The sequence below is a fragment of the Schistocerca gregaria genome, unplaced genomic scaffold (assembly GCF_023897955.1).
Source record: "Schistocerca gregaria isolate iqSchGreg1 unplaced genomic scaffold, iqSchGreg1.2 ptg000180l, whole genome shotgun sequence".
Taxonomy (NCBI): Eukaryota; Metazoa; Arthropoda; class Insecta; order Orthoptera; family Acrididae; genus Schistocerca; species Schistocerca gregaria.
Window position 1 is genome coordinate 4011806 of NW_026061730.1, and position 21913 is coordinate 4033718.

At 46.6% G+C, this 21913-nt stretch overlaps 6 non-coding genes across 6 annotated transcripts; all 6 read right to left on the reverse strand.

Annotated features, from left to right (window-relative positions):
* Positions 1 to 15146: 15146 nt before the first annotated feature.
* Positions 15147 to 15219, reverse strand: Trnak-cuu (transfer RNA lysine (anticodon CUU)). Its single transcript has one exon. It is a non-coding gene; the product is annotated as a tRNA-Lys (tRNA).
* A 452-nt stretch (positions 15220 to 15671) lies between these two features.
* Trnar-ucg (transfer RNA arginine (anticodon UCG)) lies at positions 15672 to 15744 on the reverse strand. Its single transcript has one exon. It is a non-coding gene; the product is annotated as a tRNA-Arg (tRNA).
* A 935-nt stretch (positions 15745 to 16679) lies between these two features.
* Positions 16680 to 16756, reverse strand: Trnak-cuu (transfer RNA lysine (anticodon CUU)). Its single transcript has one exon. It is a non-coding gene; the product is annotated as a tRNA-Lys (tRNA).
* Positions 16757 to 17204: 448 nt separating this feature from the next.
* Trnar-ucg (transfer RNA arginine (anticodon UCG)) lies at positions 17205 to 17277 on the reverse strand. Its single transcript has one exon. It is a non-coding gene; the product is annotated as a tRNA-Arg (tRNA).
* A 908-nt stretch (positions 17278 to 18185) lies between these two features.
* On the reverse strand, positions 18186 to 18258 carry Trnak-cuu (transfer RNA lysine (anticodon CUU)). The gene has a single exon. It is a non-coding gene; the product is annotated as a tRNA-Lys (tRNA).
* Positions 18259 to 18710: 452 nt separating this feature from the next.
* Trnar-ucg (transfer RNA arginine (anticodon UCG)) lies at positions 18711 to 18783 on the reverse strand. Its single transcript has one exon. It is a non-coding gene; the product is annotated as a tRNA-Arg (tRNA).
* Positions 18784 to 21913: the final 3130 nt, after the last annotated feature.

A 21913-nucleotide genomic window follows, 5' to 3' on the forward strand; every position in this document is an offset into this window, starting at 1 on the left:
TACAGCAAGCCTCCAGATGCGCTTCGGAAACTACTACTGGTTTCCCAGGAATCGATCAAAGCGTACACAGTATGAGACATTACTCCCATGGAGAAAAGTCCGCATGGTGCCTGTTGTATTCAATCCCGATGCAATTTCTTTGTTTCATCAAAACTCTGAACATCCACAGATTACAGCAAGCCTCCAGATGTGCTTCGGAAACTACTACTGGTGTCCCAGGAATCGATCAAAGCGTAGACAGTTTGAGACATTACTCCCATTTAGAAAAGTTCGCATGGTGCCTGTTGTATTCAATCCAGCTGCAATTTCGGTCTTTCATCAAAACTCCTAACGTCCACAGATTGCAGGAAGCCTCCAGATGTGCTTCGGAAACTATTACTGGTGTCCCAGGAGTCGATCAAAGCGTAGACAGTTTGAGACATTATTCCAGTGGAGAAAAGTCCGCATGGTGCCCGTTGTATTCAATCCCGATGCAACCTCTGTCTTTCATCAAAACTCTGAACGTCCACAGATTACAGGAAGCCTCCAAATGTGCTTCGGAAACTACTACTGGTTTCCCAGTAATCGATCAAAGCGTAGACAGTATGAGACATTACTCCAATGGAGAAAAGTCCGCATGGTGCCTATTGTATTCCATCCCGATGCGATTTCTGTCTTTCATCAACACTCTGAACGTCCACAGATTACAGGAAGCCTCCAGATCTACTTCGGAAACTACTACTTGGATTCCAGGAACCGATCAAATTGTAGACAGTTTGAGACATTACTCCCATGGAGAAAATTCCACATGGTGCCTGTTGTATTCAATCCCGATGCCATTTCTGTCTTTCATCAAAACTCCGAACGTCCACAGATTACAGGAAGCCTCCAAATGTGCTTCGGAAACTACTACTGGTTTCCCAGTAATCGATCAAAGCGTAGACAGTTTGAGACATTACTCCCATGGAGAAAAGTCCGCATGGTGACCGTTGTATTCAATCCCGATGCAACTTCTGTCTTTCATCAACACTCTGAACGTCCACAGATTACAGGAAGCCTCCAGATCTACTTCGGAAACTACTACTTGGATTCCAGGAACCGATCAAATTGTAGACAGTTTGAGACATTACTCCCATGGAGAAAATTCCACATGGTGCCTGTTGTATTCAATCCCGATGCCATTTCTGTCTTTCATCAAAACTCCGAACGTCCACAGATTACAGGAAGCCTCCAAATGTGCTTCGGAAACTACTACTGGTTTCCCAGTAATCGATCAAAGCGTAGACAGTATGAGACATTACTCCAATGGAGAAAAGTCCGCATGGTGCCTATTGTATTCCATCCCGATGCGATTTCTGTCTTTCATCAACACTCTGAACGTCCACAGATTACAGGAAGCCTCCAGATCTACTTCGGAAACTACTACTTGGATTCCAGGAACCGATCAAATTGTAGACAGTTTGAGACATTACTCCCATGGAGAAAATTCCACATGGTGCCTGTTGTATTCAATCCCGATGCCATTTCTGTCTTTCATCAAAACTCCGAACGTCCACAGATTACAGGGAGCCTCCAGATGTGCTTCGGAAACTACTACTGGGGTCCCTGGAATCGATCAAAGCGTAGACAGTTTGATACATTACTCCCATGGAGAAAAGTCCGCATGGTGACCGTTGTATTCAATCCCGATGCAACTTCTGTCTTTCATCGAAACTCTGAAAGCCCACAGATTACAGGAAGCCTCCAGAATGCTTCGGAAACTACTACTGGTGTCCCAGGTATCGATCAAACCGTAGACAGTTTGAGACATTATTCCAGTGGAGAAAAGTTCGCATGGTGCCCGTTGTATTCAGTCCCGATGCAACTTCTGTCTTTCATCAAAACTCAGAACGTCCACAGATTACAGGAAGCCTACATATGTGCTTCGGAAACTACTACTGGTTTCCCAGGAATCGATCAAAGCGTAGACAGTATGAGACATTACTCCCATGGAGAAAAGTCCGCATGGTGCCTGTTGTATTCAATCCCGATGCAATTTCTTTGTTTCATCAAAACTCTGAACATCCACAGATTACAGCAAGCCTCCAGATGTGTTTCGGAAACTACTACTGGTGTCCCAGGAATCGATCAAGCCGTAGATAGTTTGAGACATTACTCCCATGGAGAAATGTCCGCATGGTGCCTTTTGTATTCAATCCCGATGCAATTTCTGTCTTTCATCAAAACACTGAACGTCCACAGATTACAGCAAGCCTCCAGATGCGCTTCGGAAACTACTACTGGTTTCCCAGGAATCGATCAAAGCGTACACAGTATGAGACATTACTCCCATGGAGAAAAGTCCGCATGGTGCCTGTTGTATTCAATCCCGATGCAATTTCTTTGTTTCATCAAAACTCTGAACATCCACAGATTACAGCAAGCCTCCAGATGTGCTTCGGAAACTACTACTGGTGTCCCAGGAATCGATCAAAGCGTAGACAGTTTGAGACATTACTCCCATTTAGAAAAGTTCGCATGGTGCCTGTTGTATTCAATCCAGCTGCAATTTCGGTCTTTCATCAAAACTCCTAACGTCCACAGATTGCAGGAAGCCTCCAGATGTGCTTCGGAAACTATTACTGGTGTCCCAGGAGTCGATCAAAGCGTAGACAGTTTGAGACATTATTCCAGTGGAGAAAAGTCCGCATGGTGCCCGTTGTATTCAATCCCGATGCAACCTCTGTCTTTCATCAAAACTCTGAACGTCCACAGATTACAGGAAGCCTCCAAATGTGCTTCGGAAACTACTACTGGTTTCCCAGTAATCGATCAAAGCGTAGACAGTATGAGACATTACTCCAATGGAGAAAAGTCCGCATGGTGCCTATTGTATTCCATCCCGATGCGATTTCTGTCTTTCATCAACACTCTGAACGTCCACAGATTACAGGAAGCCTCCAGATCTACTTCGGAAACTACTACTTGGATTCCAGGAACCGATCAAATTGTAGACAGTTTGAGACATTACTCCCATGGAGAAAAGTCCGCATGGTGCCTGTTGTATTCAATCCAGCTGCAATTTCTGTCTTTCATCAAAACTCCTAACGTCCACAGATTACAGGATGCCTCCAGATGTGTTTCGGAAACTACTACTGGTGTCCCAGGAATCGATCAAGCCGTAGATAGTTTGAGACATTACTCCCATGGAGAAATGTCCGCATGGTGCCTGTTGTATTCAATCCCGATGCAATTTCTGTCTTTCATCAAAACACTGAACGTCCACAGATTACAGCAAGCCTCCAGATGCGCTTCGGAAACTACTACTGGTCTCCCAGGAATCGATCAAAGCGTAGACAGTTTGAGACATTACTCCCATGGAGAAAAGTCCGCATGGTGCCTGTTGTATTCCATCCCGATGCAATTTCTGTCTTTCATCAAAACTCCGAACGTCCACACATTACAGGAAGCCTCGAGATGTGCTTCGGAAACTAGTACTGGTGTCCCAGGAATCAATCAAAGCATAGACAGTTTGAGACATTACTCCCATGGAGAAAAGTCCGCATGTTGTGTGTTGTATTCAATCGCGATGCAATTTCTGTCTTTCATCAAAACTCTGAACGTCCACAGATTACAGCAAGCCTCCAGATGTGCTTCGGAAACTACTACTGGTGTCCCAGGAGTCGATCCAAGCATAGACAGTTTGAGACATTATTCCCATGGAGAAAAGTCCGCATGGTGCCTGCTGTATTCAATCCCGATGAAATTTCTGTCGTTCATCAAAACTCTGAACGTCCACGGATTACAGGAAGCCTCCAGATGTGCTTAGGAAACTACTACTGTTGTCCCAGGAATCGATCAAAGCGTAGACAGTTTGAGACATTATTCTAGTGGAGAAAAGTCCGCATGGTGACCGTTGTATTCAATCCCGATGCAACTTCTGTCTTTCATCAAAACTCTGAAAGTCCACAGATTACAGGAAGCCTCCAGAATGCTGCGGAAACTACTACTGGTGTCCCAGGTATCGATCAAACCGTAGACAGTTTGAGACATTATTCCAGTGGAGAAAAGTTCGCATGGTGCCCGTTGTATTCAATCCCGATGCAACTTCTGTCTTTCATCAAAACTCTGAACGACCACAGATTACAGGAAGCCTCCATATGTGCTTCGGAAACTACTACTGGTTTCCCAGGAATCGATCAAAGCGTAGACAGTATGAGACATTACTCCCATGGAGAAAAGTCCGCATGGTGCCTGTTGTATTCAATCCCGATGCAATTTCTTTGTTTCATCAAAACTCTGAACATCCACAGATTACAGCAAGCCTCCAGATGTGTTTCGGAAACTACTACTGGTGTCCCAGGAATCGATCAAGCAGTAGATAGTTTGAGACATTACTCCCATGGAGAAATGTCCGCATGGTGCCTGTTGTATTCAATCCCGATGCAATTTCTGTCTTTCATCAAAACACTGAACGTCCACATATTACAGCAAGCCTCCAGATGCGCTTCGGAAACTACTACTGGTCTCCCAGGAATCGATCAAAGCGTAGACAGTTTGAGACATTACTCCCATGGAGAAAAGTCCGCATGGTGCCTGTTGTATTCCGTCCCGATGCAATTTCTGTCTTTCATCAAAACTCCGAACGTCCACACATTACAGGAAGCCTCGAGATGTGCTTCGGAAACTATTACTGGTCTCCCAGGAATCGATCAAAGCATAGACAGTTTGAGACATTACTCCCATGGAGAAAAGTCCGCGTGTTGTGTGTTGTATTCAATCGCGATGCAATTTCTGTCTTTCATCAAAACTCTGAACGTCCACAGATTACAGCAAGCCTCCAGATGTGCTTCGGAAACTACTACTGGTGTCCCAGGAGTCGATCAAAGCATAGACAGTTTGAGACATTATTCCCATGGAGAAAAGTTTGCATGGTGCCTGCTCTATTCAATCCCGATGAAATTTCTGTCGTTCATCAAAACTCTGAACGTCCACAGATTACAGGAAGCCTCCAAATGTGCTTCGGAAACTACTACTGGTTTCCCAGGAATCGATCAAAGCGTACACAGTATGAGACATTACTCCCATGGAGAAAAGTCCGCATGGTGCCTGTTGTATTCAATCCCGATGCAATTTCTTTGTTTCATCAAAACTCTGAACATCCACAGATTACAGCAAGCCTCCAGATGTGCTTCGGAAACTACTACTGGTGTCCCAGGAATCGATCAAAGCGTAGACAGTTTGAGACATTACTCCCATTTAGAAAAGTTCGCATGGTGCCTGTTGTATTCAATCCAGCTGCAATTTCTGTCTTTCATCAAAACTCCTAACGTCCACAGATTGCAGGAAGCCTCCAGATGTGCTTCGGAAACTGTTACTGGTGTCCCAGGAGTCGATCAAAGCGTAGACAGTTTGAGACATTATTCCAGTGGAGAAAAGTCCGCATGGTGCCCGTTGTATTCAATCCCGATGCAACCTCTGTCTTTCATCAAAACTCTGAACGTCCACAGATTACAGGAAGCCTCCAAATGTGCTTCGGAAACTACTACTGGTTTCCCAGGAATCGATCAAAGCGTAGACAGTATGAGACATTACTCCCATGGAGAAAAGTCCGCATGGTGCCTATTGTATTCCATCCCGATGCGATTTCTGTCTTTCATCAAAACTCTGAACGTCCACAGATTACAGGAAGCATCCAGATCTACTTCGGAAACTACTACTTGGATTCCAGGAACCGATCAAAGTGTAGACAGTTTGAGACATTACTCCCATGGAGAAAATTCCACATGGTGCCAGTTGCATTCAATCCCGATGCCATTTCTGTCTTTCATCAAAACTCCGAACGTCCACACATTACAGGAAGCCTCGAGATGTGCTTCGGAAACTAGTACTGGTGTCCCAGGAATCAATCAAAGCATAGACAGTTTGAGACATTACTCCCATGGAGAAAAGTCCGAATGTTGTGTGTTGTATTCAATCGCGATGCAATTTCTTTGTTTCATCAAAACTCTGAACGTCCACAGATTACAGCAAGCCTCCAGATGTGCTTCGGAAACTACTACTGGTGTCCCAGGAGTCGATCCAAGCATAGACAGTTTGAGACATTATTCCCATGGAGAAAAGTCCGCATGGTGCCTGCTGTATTCAATCCCGATGAAATTTCTGTCGTTCATCAAAACTCTGAACGTCCACAGATTACAGCAAGCCTCCAGATGTGCTTCGGAAACTACTACTGGGGTCCCAGGAATCGATCAAAGCGTAGCCAGTTTGAGACATTACTCCCATGGAGAAAAGTCCGCATGGTGCCTGTTGTATTCAATCCAGCTGCAATTTCTGTCTTTCATCAAAACTCCTAACGTCCACAGATTACAGGAAGCCTCCAGATGTGTTTCGGAAACTACTACTGGTGTCCCAGGAATCGATCAAGCCGTAGATAGTTTGAGACATTACTCCCATGGAGAAATGTCCGCATGGTGCCTGTTGTATTCAATCCCGATGCAATTTCTGTCTTTCATCAAAACACTGAACGTCCACAGATTACAGCAAGCCTCCAGATGCGCTTCGGAAACTACTACTGGTCTCCCAGGAATCGATCAAAGCGTAGACAGTTTGAGACATTACTCCCATGGAGAAAAGTCCGCATGGTGCCTGTTGTATTCCATCCCGATGCAATTTCTGTCTTTCATCAAAACTCCGAACGTCCACACATTACAGGAAGCCTCGAGATGTGCTTCGGAAACTAGTACTGGTGTCCCAGGAATCAATCAAAGCATAGACAGTTTGAGACATTACTCCCATGGAGAAAAGTCCGAATGTTGTGTGTTGTATTCAATCGCGATGCAATTTCTTTGTTTCATCAAAACTCTGAACGTCCACAGATTACAGCAAGCCTCCAGATGTGCTTCGGAAACTACTACTGGTGTCCCAGGAGTCGATCCAAGCATAGACAGTTTGAGACATTATTCCCATGGAGAAAAGTCCGCATGGTGCCTGCTGTATTCAATCCCGATGAAATTTCTGTCGTTCATCAAAACTCTGAACGTCCACAGATTACAGGAAGCCTCCAGATGTGCTTAGGAAACTACTACTGTTGTCCCAGGAATCGATCAAAGCGTAGACAGTTTGAGACATTATTCTAGTGGAGAAAAGTCCGCATGGTGACCGTTGTATTCAATCCCGATGCAACTTCTGTCTTTCATCAAAACTCTGAAAGTCCACAGATTACAGGAAGCCTCCATATGTGCTTCGGAAACTGCTACTGGTTTCCCAGGAATCGATCAAAGCGTAGACAGTATGAGACATTACTCCCATGGAGAAAAGTCCGCATGGTGCCTGTTGTATTCAATCCCGATGCAATTTCTTTGTTTCATCAAAACTCTGAACATCCACAGATTACAGCAAGCCTCCAGATGTGTTTCGGAAACTACTACTGGTGTCCCAGGAATCGATCAAAGCGTACACAGTATGAGACATTACTCCCATGGAGAAAAGTCCGCATGGTGCCTGTTGTATTCAATCCCGATGCAATTTCTTTGTTTCATCAAAACTCTGAACATCCACAGATTACAGCAAGCCTCCAGATGTGCTTCGGAAACTACTACTGGTGTCCCAGGAATCGATCAAAGCGTAGACAGTTTGAGACATTACTCCCATTTAGAAAAGTTCGCATGGTGCCTGTTGTATTCAATCCAGCTGCAATTTCTGTCTTTCATCAAAACTCCTAACGTCCACAGATTGCAGGAAGCCTCCAGATGTGCTTCGGAAACTATTACTGGTGTCCCAGGAGTCGATCAAAGCGTAGACAGTTTGAGACATTATTCCAGTGGAGAAAAGTCCGCATGGTGCCCGTTGTATTCAATCCCGATGCAACCTCTGTCTTTCATCAAAACTCTGAACGTCCACAGATTACAGGAAGCCTCCAAATGTGCTTCGGAAACTACTACTGGTTTCCCAGGAATCGATCAAAGCGTAGACAGTATGAGACATTACTCCCATGGAGAAAAGTCCGCATGGTGCCTATTGTATTCCATCCCGATGCGATTTCTGTCTTTCATCAAAACTCTGAACGTCCACAGATTACAGGAAGCCTTCAGATCTACTTCGGAAACTACTACTTGGATTCCAGGAACCGATCAAAGTGTAGACAGTTTGAGACATTACTCCCATGGAGAAAATTCCACATGGTGCCTGTTGTATTCAATCCCGATGCCATTTCTGTCTTTCATCAAAACTCCGAACGTCCACACATTACAGGAAGCCTCGAGATGTGCTTCGGAAACTACTACTGGTCTCCCAGGAATCGATCCGAAGTCCGACGCTTTATCCATTTTTTTTTTTATTTTTTTTTTTTTTTTTTTTGCCTCCCATCACCCCTTTTAGCCCATCCTTGCGCTCTCCATAATTCGCCTTCATCGGCGTCGGCTTCTCACGCCATGTACATAACCATAAACTGATGAGACGAAGTTAATCCCTTTATCGTGGAGAAACTAATGTACCCCTTCTTTGGGCTTATTGATAATGTGAAAAAAGAATGATGTCTTCAGTAGGTAGAAACAGAAGTTATGTTCAGTTTGTTTCCTTCTTCATCGCTGTTTTTGTTGTCACACTTAAAGCAAATAGTCTTCCTTGACAAAGAAACGTCAGAGGGCATTCCGAAACTGCCCCTTCTCTCTGAAAATGCTTAAAAAACAAACCATATTCGGTGAGAAGCAACTATTTATAATGGCTTCTTGAAAAATAAATTAATAAACGTTGAACTCAAAGAACGACAATTCCAGTAAAAACTAAAATAATTTTTTTTTTTTTCACGATTGTTAAGTAAGTTAGTAGTGGTGAACACTCTCTTACGTTTGTCTTCTGTGTCCGCAGATATTTCTTGTTAATTCTTGTACATCAAGGTCTTGGTTAAAAAATTTGCGTATGTTTCTTTATATTTACTAGTCTTCAGTAACATGTGATGCTCAGTTAGCAGATAGATCCAAAAATCCTCTTGGCTTTTCTCTTCCTTCGTGAAGAGGTAATGGACCGTTGCCGCTTTCAGCCAATTGACTGCGTTGCGTTTCGTGTTAGGAAAGGGTACATCATCCGGTGTCAAAAAGTCCGCAGGCGTTGTAGCGTTAGGTGACGTTCGAAGGATGAGTGCCAGCTTTCGTCGGACATTCAGCCAGATATCTTTAACCTTGTCGCACACGAAACGATGTTCTTCGTTATCAATTAAACTAGACGTTGCACACAAAGGCGAATCCGCTAAGTGGATCGAATGAAGTTTCGAGTTTGTTGCAACTTTCCTATTTACAACAAAGTACCATGTTGCTTTCAGATGAGTAGCTAAGTTACGGTTATGAATATTTGCCCATATCACTTTCCAGTTAGAACATGGATAGTTTTGTTCTATTTTGTTGTTCTTCTTTTCTCCCATCAATTTGCCATATATTTCTTTTACGTTTGTCATGTCTTTTTCCGGAATTCTTGAATGTAGGTAGCTATATTCTATTAAAAACCATCGTAAATGGTAAAGTCCGCTCGGTATGTGCTGCACATTAATGGGTGGAGAGAGGTCATCTGGAGCTATTTCAGATAGCAAGTGCGCGGCGATACAGCTGCCGGATTGTCTCCATTGTTGAAACGTATTGGAGATGTACAGAGCCTGCGACTTTTTAGTAACATTCGTTAAGTTTAAGCCGCCATTATTAGTGGCGAGCGTCAGAGTGTCATACTGGATTTTAAATATGTGGCCACGGCTCACAAAATAGCCTATTGCTGACATAATTTGTTTGGCTATGCCGGCGGGTATTGGCAGTATCTGGGCGACATAACTGACTTTGGAAGTAATAGAGACGTTCGCTAAAGACACTCTCTGAATTTCATTTAACTGTCGAATACTATGTGTCCGTACACTAGCTCGTATGGTAGTTAGTACTTGTCTATAGTTGGCTGCAATAGTTTGACGTATATTTTTTCGGAAATCAATGCCGAGACACTTCAAGGCTGTTAGCTCACGTAACTGACCGTGTGTGCGCATGCCAATGCCACATCCGATATTGAATATGCCGGACTTGGTTTTGTTTAACCTCGCGGCTGACGCTCGTTCGTATTTTTCTATTATCTGCATTGCCGTCTCGACTTCCGCTACATTCATAACGAGAAACCCAACATCGTCCCCATAAGCTTTACATATTATTTTGTTTCCTCGTATTTGCAATCCTTGTAACCGCTGAGTCAAGGTAGCGAGCAAAGGTTCGATGGCCATGGCAAAAAGTGCCATGGACAACGGACAACCTTGCCTGACGGAACATGCGATCTCGACTGGCCGGCTAGGCTGTCCATTTATGATGATTCTGGAGGAGTTATTCGTTACCAAACGTCGTATGAGGTCCACGAATCTCGGCGGAAAACCCATTGCGCCTATCGTTTTCAGGAGGTAGGAGTGGCTGATCCTGTCGAAGGCTTTATCGAAATCTAACGACACGATGGCACATTTTAGTCGACATACTTCTGCTATTGAAATTATGTCGCGGTAGTCGGACAGCGTCTGCTGAATTTTCCTACCCTTGCCCACGCTAGACTGATATGGGCCGGTGACGCTGGCCATTACATTTTTAAGTCTGTGGGCTAAGAGCCGCGAAAAAATTTTATAGTCACTGTTCAGCAGAGTGATTGGTCTCAAATTTCCAATTTTCTTGCCAGCCGATTTTTTTGCGATTAACACTATCATACCTTCGCGAAAATCTTTCGGTATCTCCTTATTGAGGTTCAGAAGTTCATTACAGATGCATGTTATTCTATGTTTTATATGTTCCCAGAAGACTTGATAAAATTCTGCTGGTATGCCGTCAGCTCCAGGGGATTTATTTTTTGCACTTTGATAGACAGCATAGTGTACATCGTCTTCGGTCGCCTCCGCTATTAGAGCTTCCGCGTACGCGTTACCAACGCGTCCTTGCAGGTGGGTCAGTAAATCGTCCTGTGCCTTTTCGTCTACCTCTTTATGTGAAAACAAGTTGTCGAAATGGGTTAGTATTTCTGCTTTTATGTCGTTGTGCATTGTCAAGGTGGTTCCATTATCAGTTTTAAGCTCCGTCAGTATTTTGCGGAATCCTCGTTTAGTTTCACGAATCACATGATATACCGAAGTGGCTTCTTTTTGCGCCACAGTCTCTGCTCTTGACCTTATTTGGTATCCTTCAAGCTGTTGTCGCCTTAATGTCAGTATTTTTGCCTGGATTTTTTTAATTCTCCCATGGTTGCCAATAGCTGTAGCACCTTGCAGGTAGAGTTCTCGGAGACAATGAAAGTAAAATTCTATCGTTCTTTTCCGCCAAAAGCTCTTCTCCCGGGAGTAGTTGATGAAACATCTCCGGATCTGAGGTTTGGCGCATTTGAGCCACCAATCCAAAGTCGAGTGGTAAGAGACGAGTTTGGTCTCGCAGGCTCTCCAAATGGTGAGAAAGGCTTCTCGACAGGCAGGATCTTTTAAGTGTGAAACATTAAGTTTCCATGGCCCTTTATATCGACAGGTTCCTTGTCGTTCCAAATTTAATGTGCATATATATGCAGCGTGGTCCGAAAAAACGGTTGGCCAAACTTCAGACTGCAGGATGCGGTGTTTCAGATTGGGCGAGACATATATTCGATCCAACCGGCTCGCTGAATGATTAGTGAGGTGGGTAAAGCCGGGTGCCGCGCCGTGCGTTTGCTCCCACGAATCAGTTAAACGGAGGTCGGTGACGATACGTTCCAGGTCCGGCGACTTGTTGTAGTTCGGAGTTTGGTCTTTGGCATGTATGACACTGTTAAAGTCGCCTCCAAGGATGGTATGGGTGCAGTGTACACCAAACAAAGGAACAATTCCCTCCTTAAAAAACTGTGCTCGTTGGCACCGATTGGTAGAACCAGATGGGGCATAGACATTAATAATCCTGGTGTTATAAAGCGTGCCGGCAATGCCTCTGCCGTTAGGCAGTTTTGTTACGTCTGTAATGACGACGCCCTCTTTGAAAAGAAATGCGGTACCCAAGTCACATCCAATTCCAGGATTGACTATAGCATTATACCCCTGTATGAAGTCAAGTTCGATGTTTGTTACTTCTTGTAAAAACAAAATGTCCACATCAGCTGCATACAGGAAATCTTTTAAATTTTGTAAATTAAATGGGCTACAAATTTTATTGATGTTCAGCGTAGCGATCTTATATGCCTGCAACGGAACTACGTTAGCCAAGACGGGAGTGTAATTAGGAAAAACTCTGGCAACATATCATTTCGAAAAAACATTAAGAAATCTGACACGAGAGACATGTGGACACAAGTCAGTAAAACCGTTCAGACTAGAAATATTCATGACTTGGGAAGGGATCAGTCGGCTTCTCCGTGTCTGGGACAGTATCCGTCGCGGCGATGACATTTAAGACGACGTCATCGCGTGGTGTGGCCATCGTGGTGACTGTAACGGTTCCTGTGGTGTCCATAATTTCGTCCTCCTTTGTAGTGTCGTCGACATCGTCTGCCCACGGATTCGACAGCCCTGTCATCGGTTCGTCATTAAGTGGTGCACTATATTCAGGTGTTTGCTGGTGATTTTTATCTTCGGTTCGGGTAATTGCTACGTCATCGGAGGGCAAACTGGCAGAACCTGAGGTACTATCCAAGGACACAGGGTCTTCGTTAGATGACTGCTGATTGTACTGCAAATTCTCAGATGCAGATTGACGTATTTTGCCCCCTATTTGCTTCGCCTGTTCACGCAGTTGTGGTGCAGTCTGCTCTGCACCTTGACGCGCGATCCTCCGTTTTTTAGATTTCTTGGGAGATGCGTCTCGTGGTGGACTTTGGACGGTACCTGAAGAAGCCTCAGGTTGCAAAGTAGCACTACTCGAAGTGACTGACGCCAGGTCTGATTTCATTGCACTTGACGGGCTGTGGTCAGTGCCTAAGGCAGCTGAAGGATTCGGAAGAGCACCACTAGAAACGGCTGGTTGCGAGTCCGTTTTCTGTGCACCTGATACGCTTTTGATACCTCCTAAAGAAGCTCCAGGATGCAGAGGAGCACTACCCGAAGCGACTGAGGTCGCGTCCGTATCCATTGCCTCATTGGGCGATTCCACGGCGACAAGGGCAGGAGCAGATATGTCTTCGCAGGAGGGTTGAGTGTCTACAGATGCTACACCTGAGTCGGTCGGTTGGTCGGTCGCTTGTGGGTCGGTATTCGTAGTAACTTCGGGGGGCGCAGTGGCACTTGCAAAACCGCGCGCTACGGCGACATATGTCACGAGCAGCGTTGACATAGCAGGGGGCCTGACGGCATCGCCGGCAGGCAGTTGCGCCACTCGCCTTTGAACACATTCTGCACGAACGTGGCCTGGTAAATTGCAGACAGCACACGTTTTCGGTTGGTCATCATACATCACAACAGCTCTATATCCGCAGACGTTTATAAACGACGGAATGTGCTTCTGCAATTCGACTTTTAATTGGCGCACACCATTCAAAACAGGGAATTTGTGTGCAGCAGACCACCGTTCGGCAATATTACTCAAAACTTTCCCGTATGGAGTAATAACAGCATTTATCTGGTCACTTGTAATTTCAAAGGGAAGTTCAAAGACTCGCACGGTCCGAATACCTAGACCAGCATGGGCAACGGTAACCTCCCCAACATTTCCGTCAGCATGTTTAAATTTCAGAATGCCACCACAAGATCGAACTATCCTTTCACACAATTCTGGACTGGCAAGTTTCACGAAAACCACACTGTTCATAATCGAGAAATGTATGCCGATAATATCATCAAGTCCTATTTTAACATCATCCTCTAACCACTGTTCAACATCAAATGACCTCGGTCGGACAAAGTTGCGATCAAACGTGAAATTCAAAGTATCTTTTCGTTGCGGTTGCGACATCTCTTAATTCTTTTTCATGTCTACACAAATACTATAGACAGCGACGCGTTGCAGCAAGAGCAGAGACTTACCACGCGGAGCTAACGCAGCACAGCACACAGCACGGCACGTCCGACCTCCAGCGCAGCCGCTGGCTGACTGTCCATTAGGCCACACGGTCACTGACGACCAAGTGTAACTTATATACGACCCATTTCGAAACGCTCACACCCCCTGAGGAACTGTGTTTTCGTTCCACACAGCCCCTGCCCCTTACTCTTTTCCACCCATTCGTTACATTCAACCTCTTACGAGACCGACCAAACATACACAGGAAAAGAAGACCACACACTTTGCGCATTCGGAATCGATGGCAGGGTGTCCCTCGCCGCATTTGCTACGCTGGCCATTTGCTACTTCTGCAGAAGCGGCGGCGGACTGCCTCGTCTCACCTTATGCTAAACCGCTTTTTTTTTTTTTTTTTTTTTTTTTTCCTTTATTGTGATTTTAATACCTGTGACAAACAGGTAGGCCGGCAGCGGACCAAGTATGCCGCTCTTCGGCCTCAGAGTATACACAGAACAGAGATGAGTGAGATATAAAAACAATCAAGACGGCGGGGTACAAACAGTAGACAAAACAGAGTTAAAACGGAGTCGGTCACGTGCGTAGCACAATGGATAAAAGCGGAGAAACACGGTGCACAAACGCAGATGGCAGATGGCCACACGTGAACCAGCGGAGCATGCTAAACCGCTTTGGCAAATGCTTTATCTGCGCCATTCGCCTTAATCACATCTGAGAGTAATTCTTAATAATACGCCTGTCGCTAATTGTTTCTCATCACAGATACTGCTTTCTATACGGCCACGATGCGCAACTGATTTCCAAGATTCGTCTTCCTCCTGTGAGGATGGAACTCACGACCCCTGGTTTACTAGACCAATGCTCTACCACTGAGCTAAACATGCGCCGCCTAGCGGCACTTTTGCGTACTTCGTCCGTACGGTCGTCTGCATCATCAGACTTCAGCTGACAACACTTCATATTTTCGACTAATATTAGCAGCTATGGCGACCCATTACTGCTTCGCTACACATCTGACACGTAGCTGATATTCTCTCCAAACAAAACCACCTGCACTTCAGAACATGACTTTCACACATGTCTACAAAATCACCTTCACCTTCAAATACAGTTTTCTTGCGACTGATGGAGACGTAGGCAAATTTTAAAGTTGCTATTTCCATTACATCACGTTAATCAGAAAATCGGTTATTTACATCTGCAGCGGAAAAAATTCCGTTCCGCCCAGCGTAGGGCTTGAACCCACGATCCTGTGAATAAGAGTCTCATGCTCTACCGACTGAGCTAGCCGTGCTACCTCGTTGTATACCTGCTGGGCAGCAGATCACACAGTAATCGTTTGGGTTGGGTGGTCCCATACAGAATCTCTCCATGCTTCCTAATGTTTTCCTAACGTCACACTCGTCACGTACTTCACTTTTATTTCATAATCATTTCTGAGAGGTAAAGGAATTGCATGAAAATCTGCAGAGCTAGCGGCGTCAAAATTAACACACATACTTGATGTGACTCAAAAGCCGAACGAGTTACTTTCCGACGTTGTTTTAGATGTGCAAGTGCCAGTCACACCTCGCGGTGAGGCCACTCTGCCGTTCATTTCGCTAGTTAACACCTGTCTTGTTGTGTGTGTTTCAAGCTCAAGACCATCTCCAAGCACAAAATGCTCAACGGCAACATTCAGACGGTTTCGTACTACTCAATTGCTACATTAAAAAGATATGTTTCTTTTTCAGAAATGGAAAAACAAGACCGTGACAGGATTCGAACCTGCAATCTTCGGATCCGAAGTCCGACGCCTTATCCATTAGGCCACACGGTCACTGACGACAAAGTATAACTGATATACGACTCATTTCGAAACGCTCACACCCCCTGAGGAATTGTGTTTTCGTTCCACACAGCCGCTGCCCCTTACTCTTCCCCACCCATTCGTTACATTCAACCTCTTACGAGACCGACCAAACATAGACAGGAAAACAAGACCACACACTTGGCGCATTCGGAATCGATGGCAGGGTGTTCCTCGCCGCATTTGCTACGATGGCCATTTGCTACTTCTGCAGAAGCGGCGGCGGCGGCGGCGGCGGCGGCGGCGGCGGCGACGACGACGACGACGACGACGACCGCGAGAGGCTCTGAGATTTGTGAGAAATACATCTATAAAATGTAATTCAGACTGCCTCGTCCAACCTTATGCCGCACCGCTTTGGCAAATGCTTTATCTGCGCCATTCGCCTTAATCACATCTGAGAGTAATTCTTAATAATACTCCTGTCGCTAATTGTTCCTAATCACAGATACTGTTTGCTATACGGCCACGATGCGCAACTGATTTCCAAAATTCGTCTTCCTCCTGTGAGGATGGAACTCACGACCCCTGGTTTACTAGACCAATGCTCTACCACTGACCTAAACAGGCGCCGCCTAGCGGCACTTTTGCGTACTTCGTCCGTACGGTTGTCTGAATCATCAGACTTCAGCTGACAACACTTCATATTTTCGACTAATATTTGCAGCAATGGCGACCCATTACTGCTTGGCTACACATCTGACACGTAGCCGTGTTCTCTCCAACCAAAACCACTTGCACTTCAGAACATGACTTTCACACATGTCTACAAAATCACCTTCACTTCAAATACAGTTTTCTTGCGACTGATGGAGACGTAGGCAAATTTATAGTTGCTATTTCCATTACATCACGTTAATCAGAAAATCGGTAATTTACATCTGCAGCGGAAAAAAATTCCGTTCCGGCCAGCGTAGGGCTCGAACCCACGACCCTGTGAATAAGAGTCTCATGCTCTACCGACTGAGCTAGCCGTGCTGCCTCGGTGGATACCTGATTGGCAGCAGATCACACAGTAATCGTTTGGGTTGGGTGGTCCCATACAGAATCTCTCCATGCTTCCTAATGTTTTCCTAACGTCACACTCGTCACGTACTTCACTTTTATTTCATAATCATTTCTGAGAGGTAAAGGAATTGCATGACAATCTGCAGAGCTAGCGGCGTCAAAATTAACACACATACTTGATGTGACTCAAAAGCCGAACGAGTTACTTTCCGACGTTGTTTTAGATGTGCAAGTGCCAATCAAAACTCGCGGTGAGGGCACTCTGCCGACCATTTCGCTAGTTAACACCGGTCTTGTTGTGTGTGTTTCAGGTTCAAGAGCATCTCCAAGTACAAAATGGTCAACAGCAACATTCAGACGGTTTCGTACTGCTCAATTGCTACATTAAAACGGTATGTTTCTTTTTCAGAAATGGAAAAACACGACCGTGACAGGATTCGAACCTGCAATCTTCGGATCCGAAGTCCGACGCCTTATCCATTAGGCCACACAGTCACTGACGACCAAGTGTAACTTATATACGACCCATTTCGAAACGCTCACACCCCCTGAGGAACTGTGTTTTCGTTCCACACAGCCCCTCCCCCTTACTCTTTTCCACCCATTCGTTACATTCAACCTCTTACGAGACCGACCAAACATACACAGGAAAAGAAGACCACACACTTTGCGCATTCGGAATCGATGGCAGGGTGTCCCTCGCCGCATTTGCTACGCTGGCCATTTGCTACTTCTGCAGAAGCGGCGGCGACGACGACGACGACGACGACGACGACAGGCTCTGAGATTTGTGAGAAATACATCTATAAAATGTAATTCAGACTGCCTCGTCTCACCTTATGCTAAACCGCTTTGGCAAATGCTTTATCTGCGCCATTCGCCTTAATCACATCTGAGAGTAATTCTTAATAATACGCCTGTCGCTAATTGTTCCTCATCACAGATACTGCTTTCTATACGGCCACGATGCGCAACTGATTTCCAAGATTCGTCTTCCTCCTGTGAGGATGGAACTCACGACCCCTGGTTTACTAGACCAATGCTCTACCACTGAGCTAAACATGCGACGCCTAGCGGCACTTTTGCGTACTTCGTCCGTACGGTCGTCTGCATCATCAGACTTCAGCTGACAACACTTCATATTTTCGACTAATATTAGCAGCTATGGCTACCCATTACTGCTTGGCTACACATCTGACACGTAGCCGATATTCTCTCCAAACAAAACCACCTGCACTTCAGAACATGACTTTCACACATGTCTACAAAATCACCTTCACCTTCAAATACAGTTTTCTTGCGACTGATGGAGACGTAGGCAAATTTTAAAGTTGCTATTTCCATTACATCACGTTAATCAGAAAATCGGTAATTTACATCTGCAGCGGAAATAAATTCCGTTCCGCCCAGCGTAGGGCTCGAACCCACGACCCTGTGAATAAGAGTCTCATGCTCTACCGACTGAGCTAGCCGTGCTGCCTCGTTGGATACCTGCTGGGCAGCAGATCACACAGTAATCGTTTGGGTTGGGTGGTCCCATACAGAATCTCTCCATGCTTCCTAATGTTTTCCTAACGTCACACTCGTCACGTACTTCACTTTTATTTCATAATCATTTCTGAGAGGTAAAGGAATTGCATGACAATCTGCAGAGCTAGCGGCGTCAAAATTAACACACATACTTGATGTGACTCAAAAGCCGAACGAGTTACTTTCCGACGTTGTTTTAGATGTGCAAGTGCCAGTCACACCTCGCGGTGAGGCCACTCTGCCGTTCATTTCGCTAGTTAACACCTGTCTTGTTGTGTGTGTTTCAAGCTCAAGACCATCTCCAAGCACAAAATGCTCAACGGCAACATTCAGACGGTTTCGTACTGCTCAATTGCTACATTAAAAAGATATGTTTCTTTTTCAGAAATGGAAAAACACGACCGTGACAGGATTCGAACCTGCAATCTTCGGATCCGAAGTCCGACGCTTTATCCATTAGGCCACATGGTCACTGACGACCAAGTATAACTTATATACGACTCATTTCGAAACGCTCACACCTCCTGAGGAATTGTGTTTTCGTTCCACACAGCCGTTGCCCCTTACTCTTCCCCACCCATTCGTTACATTCAACCTCTTACGAGACCGACCAAACATAGACAGGAAAACAAGACCACACACTTGGCGCATTCGGAATCGATGGCAGGGTGTTCCTCGCCGCATTTGCTACGATGGCCATTTGCTACTTCTGCAGAAGCGGCGGCGGCTGCGACGACGACGACGACGACGACGACCGCGAGAGGCTCTGAGATTTGTGAGAAATACATCTATAAAATGTAATTCAGACTGCCTCGTCCAACCTTATGCCGCACCGCTTTTTTTTTTTCCTTTATTGTCATTTTATACCTACAAAGGTAGGCCGGCAGCGGCCTAATATGCCGCTCTTCGGCCACAAGAAACATACAAGAGATAAAAACAGGAAGACATAATCTCAAAACACAGACATGGAGGACAAAAATCAGAAGACAACAGAGAATAAAAAGAAATGAAGTCGTTCACCGACGCAGCACTGTTTCAGTTTTAAAAAGACGGGCAGCACAGCACGGAACAGAGAACACTAGCACAGGTGAACGGTGGAGCAGAAAACGAAGAAACACTCGAGGCACAGACGGGACGAAAGACACGGACACTGCGGAGATGGGCTTCGGCGCTTGCAGTGGCACTGTCCACACCGAAAAGCTGGGGGCCTGCCAAGGGAAAAAACAGGGGGAGGGAAGGAGGGAGGGGGAGATAGGATGCCAGGGAGGAGGAGGGGAGAAAACGAAAAAAGGGGGGTGGAAGCCCAGGGAGAGGGGGAGGGGAGGTAAGGATGAAAGGAGGGAGAGAGGGAGGGAGAGAAGGGAGAGAGGGTGCCCACAGGAAAATGAGAGGAGAGGGGAAGGCAAGGCTCAAAGTTGGTAGGAGGGGTAGATGGAGGGGAGGAGGGCATCATCCGGGAGGGGGAGTCGGCGGAAGCCACCTTGGGAGAGGGTGTGGAGAGTGTGAAGATGGAGAGCAGGTGGGATACAGGAGTACAGGCGCGGCAGTGGGTTGGGGTGGGAGAGGATGGAAGAGACAAGCGGGTGGGGAGGATCAAGCTTGCAGGAGGTGTAGAGGATCCGTATCCGTTGGAGGAAGAGGAGGAGGTGTGGGAAGGGGATGAGGTCATAGAGGAGCCGCGTGGGGGAAGGGAGGCGGATGCGATAGGCGAGGCGGAGTGCATGCCGTTCAAGGATTTGAAGGGATTTGTAAAAGGTAGGCGGGGCAGAGATCCAGGCGGGATGGGCATAACAGAGGATAGGGCGGATGAGAGATTTATAGGTGTGGAGGACGGTGGAGGGGTCCAGACCCCATGTGCGGCCAGAAAGGAGCTTCAGGAGGTGGAGTCGGGAGCGTGCCTTGGCTTGGATTGTCCGGAGATGAGGGGTCCAGGAGAGGCGACGGTCAAGGGTGACGCCAAGGTACTTGAGGGTGGGTGTGAGGTTAATAGGACGGCCATAAATGGTAAGATAGAAATCAAGGAGACGGAAGGAAGGGGTGGTTTTGCCTACGATGATTGCCTGGGTCTTGGAAGGATTGACCTTGAGCAACCACTGGTTACACCAAGAGGTGAACCGGTCAAGATGGGATTGGAGAAGGTGTTGGGAGCGTTGCAGGGTGGGGGCAAGGGCAAGGAAGGCGGTGTCATCGGCGTACTGGAGAAGGTGAAGGGGGGGTGCAGGTGGAGGCATGTCCGCCGTATAAAGAAGGTAAAGAAGAGGGGAAAGGACGGAACCTTGGGGCACACCGGCAGAGGGGTAGAAGGTGTAGGAATCAGTGTTGTGGATAGTGACATAGGAAGGGCGGTGGGAAATGAAGGAGGCGATCAGACGGACGTAGTTAATAGGAAGAGCAAAGGTTTGGAGCTTGAAGAGGAGACCAGAATGCCACACTCGGTCATAGGCGCGTTCAAGGTCAAGGGAGAGGAATATGGCGGAGCGACGGGAGTTGAGTTGTTCGGAGAGGAGGTGAGTGAGGTGAAGGAGAAGGTCATCGGCAGAGAAGGATGGTCGAAAGCCACATTGGGTGGAGGGAAGGAAGCGGTGCCGGTGGAGATGCTGGTGGATGCGGCGGGTTAGAATGGATTCCAGGACCTTGCTGAAGACCGAGGTAAGGCTTATAGGACGGTAGGAGGAGACAGCGGAAGGTGGTTTATCGGGTTTGAGGAACATCAGGATCCGGGAGGTTTTCCACAGGTCGGGGTAGAAGCCGGTGGACAAGACCACATTGTACAGCCTGGCCAGGGTGGAGAGGAAGGGGGCGGGAGCTTCACGGAGGTGACGGTAAGTAACACGGTCGTGACCAGGAGCAGTGTTGCGTTTGGTGCGGAGTATATCGATGATGTCTTGAGTAGTTATAGGGGTATTGAGTTCAGTGTGTGTAATGTTGTCCAAGTACTGGAAGCCAGGAGCTAGTGGAGGGATAGAGGTGTCAGTTCGATCGCGGACATCGGGGAAGAGGGAATAATCGAACTGGGGATCGTCAGGGATGGTAAAGACATCGGTGAGGTAGGAGGCAAAATGGTTGGCCTTACTAAGGTTGTCAGGAAAGGGATTGTCATTATGAAGGAGAGGATAGTAAGGGGGGGGGGGGGGGTTTGATCCAGTAAGGCGGCGGAAGGCTGACCAGTATTTGGACGAGTTAATAGGTAGGGTAGCATTAAGACGGGTGCATGTCTGTCGCCAGTCCCGGCGTTTCTTAGCCGCGAGCAAGTTCCGGATGTGTCTCTGGAGTTGCCGGTGGCGTTGTAGTATGTCCCAGTCACGCGTGTGGAGGAAGGCACGGTAGAGACGACGGGATTCTCGAAGGAGGAGGACGGCCTGTGGGGGTAAAGTGGGACGGTGCGGGTGGATGGCGACGGTAGGGATGTGGGCCTCCACGGCCTCAGACAAGGTCTGCTGGAGAAAGGATGCGGCATGGGTTATGTCATGTGGGCGGTGGTAGGTGAGGGGGTGGCTATCGACCCAGGTAGTAAGGGTATCCCGGTATGCATTCCAGTCGGCACGGGAGTAATCATGGACATACTTGGGGGGAGGGTCAAGGCGAGGATCGGGACGGGGGC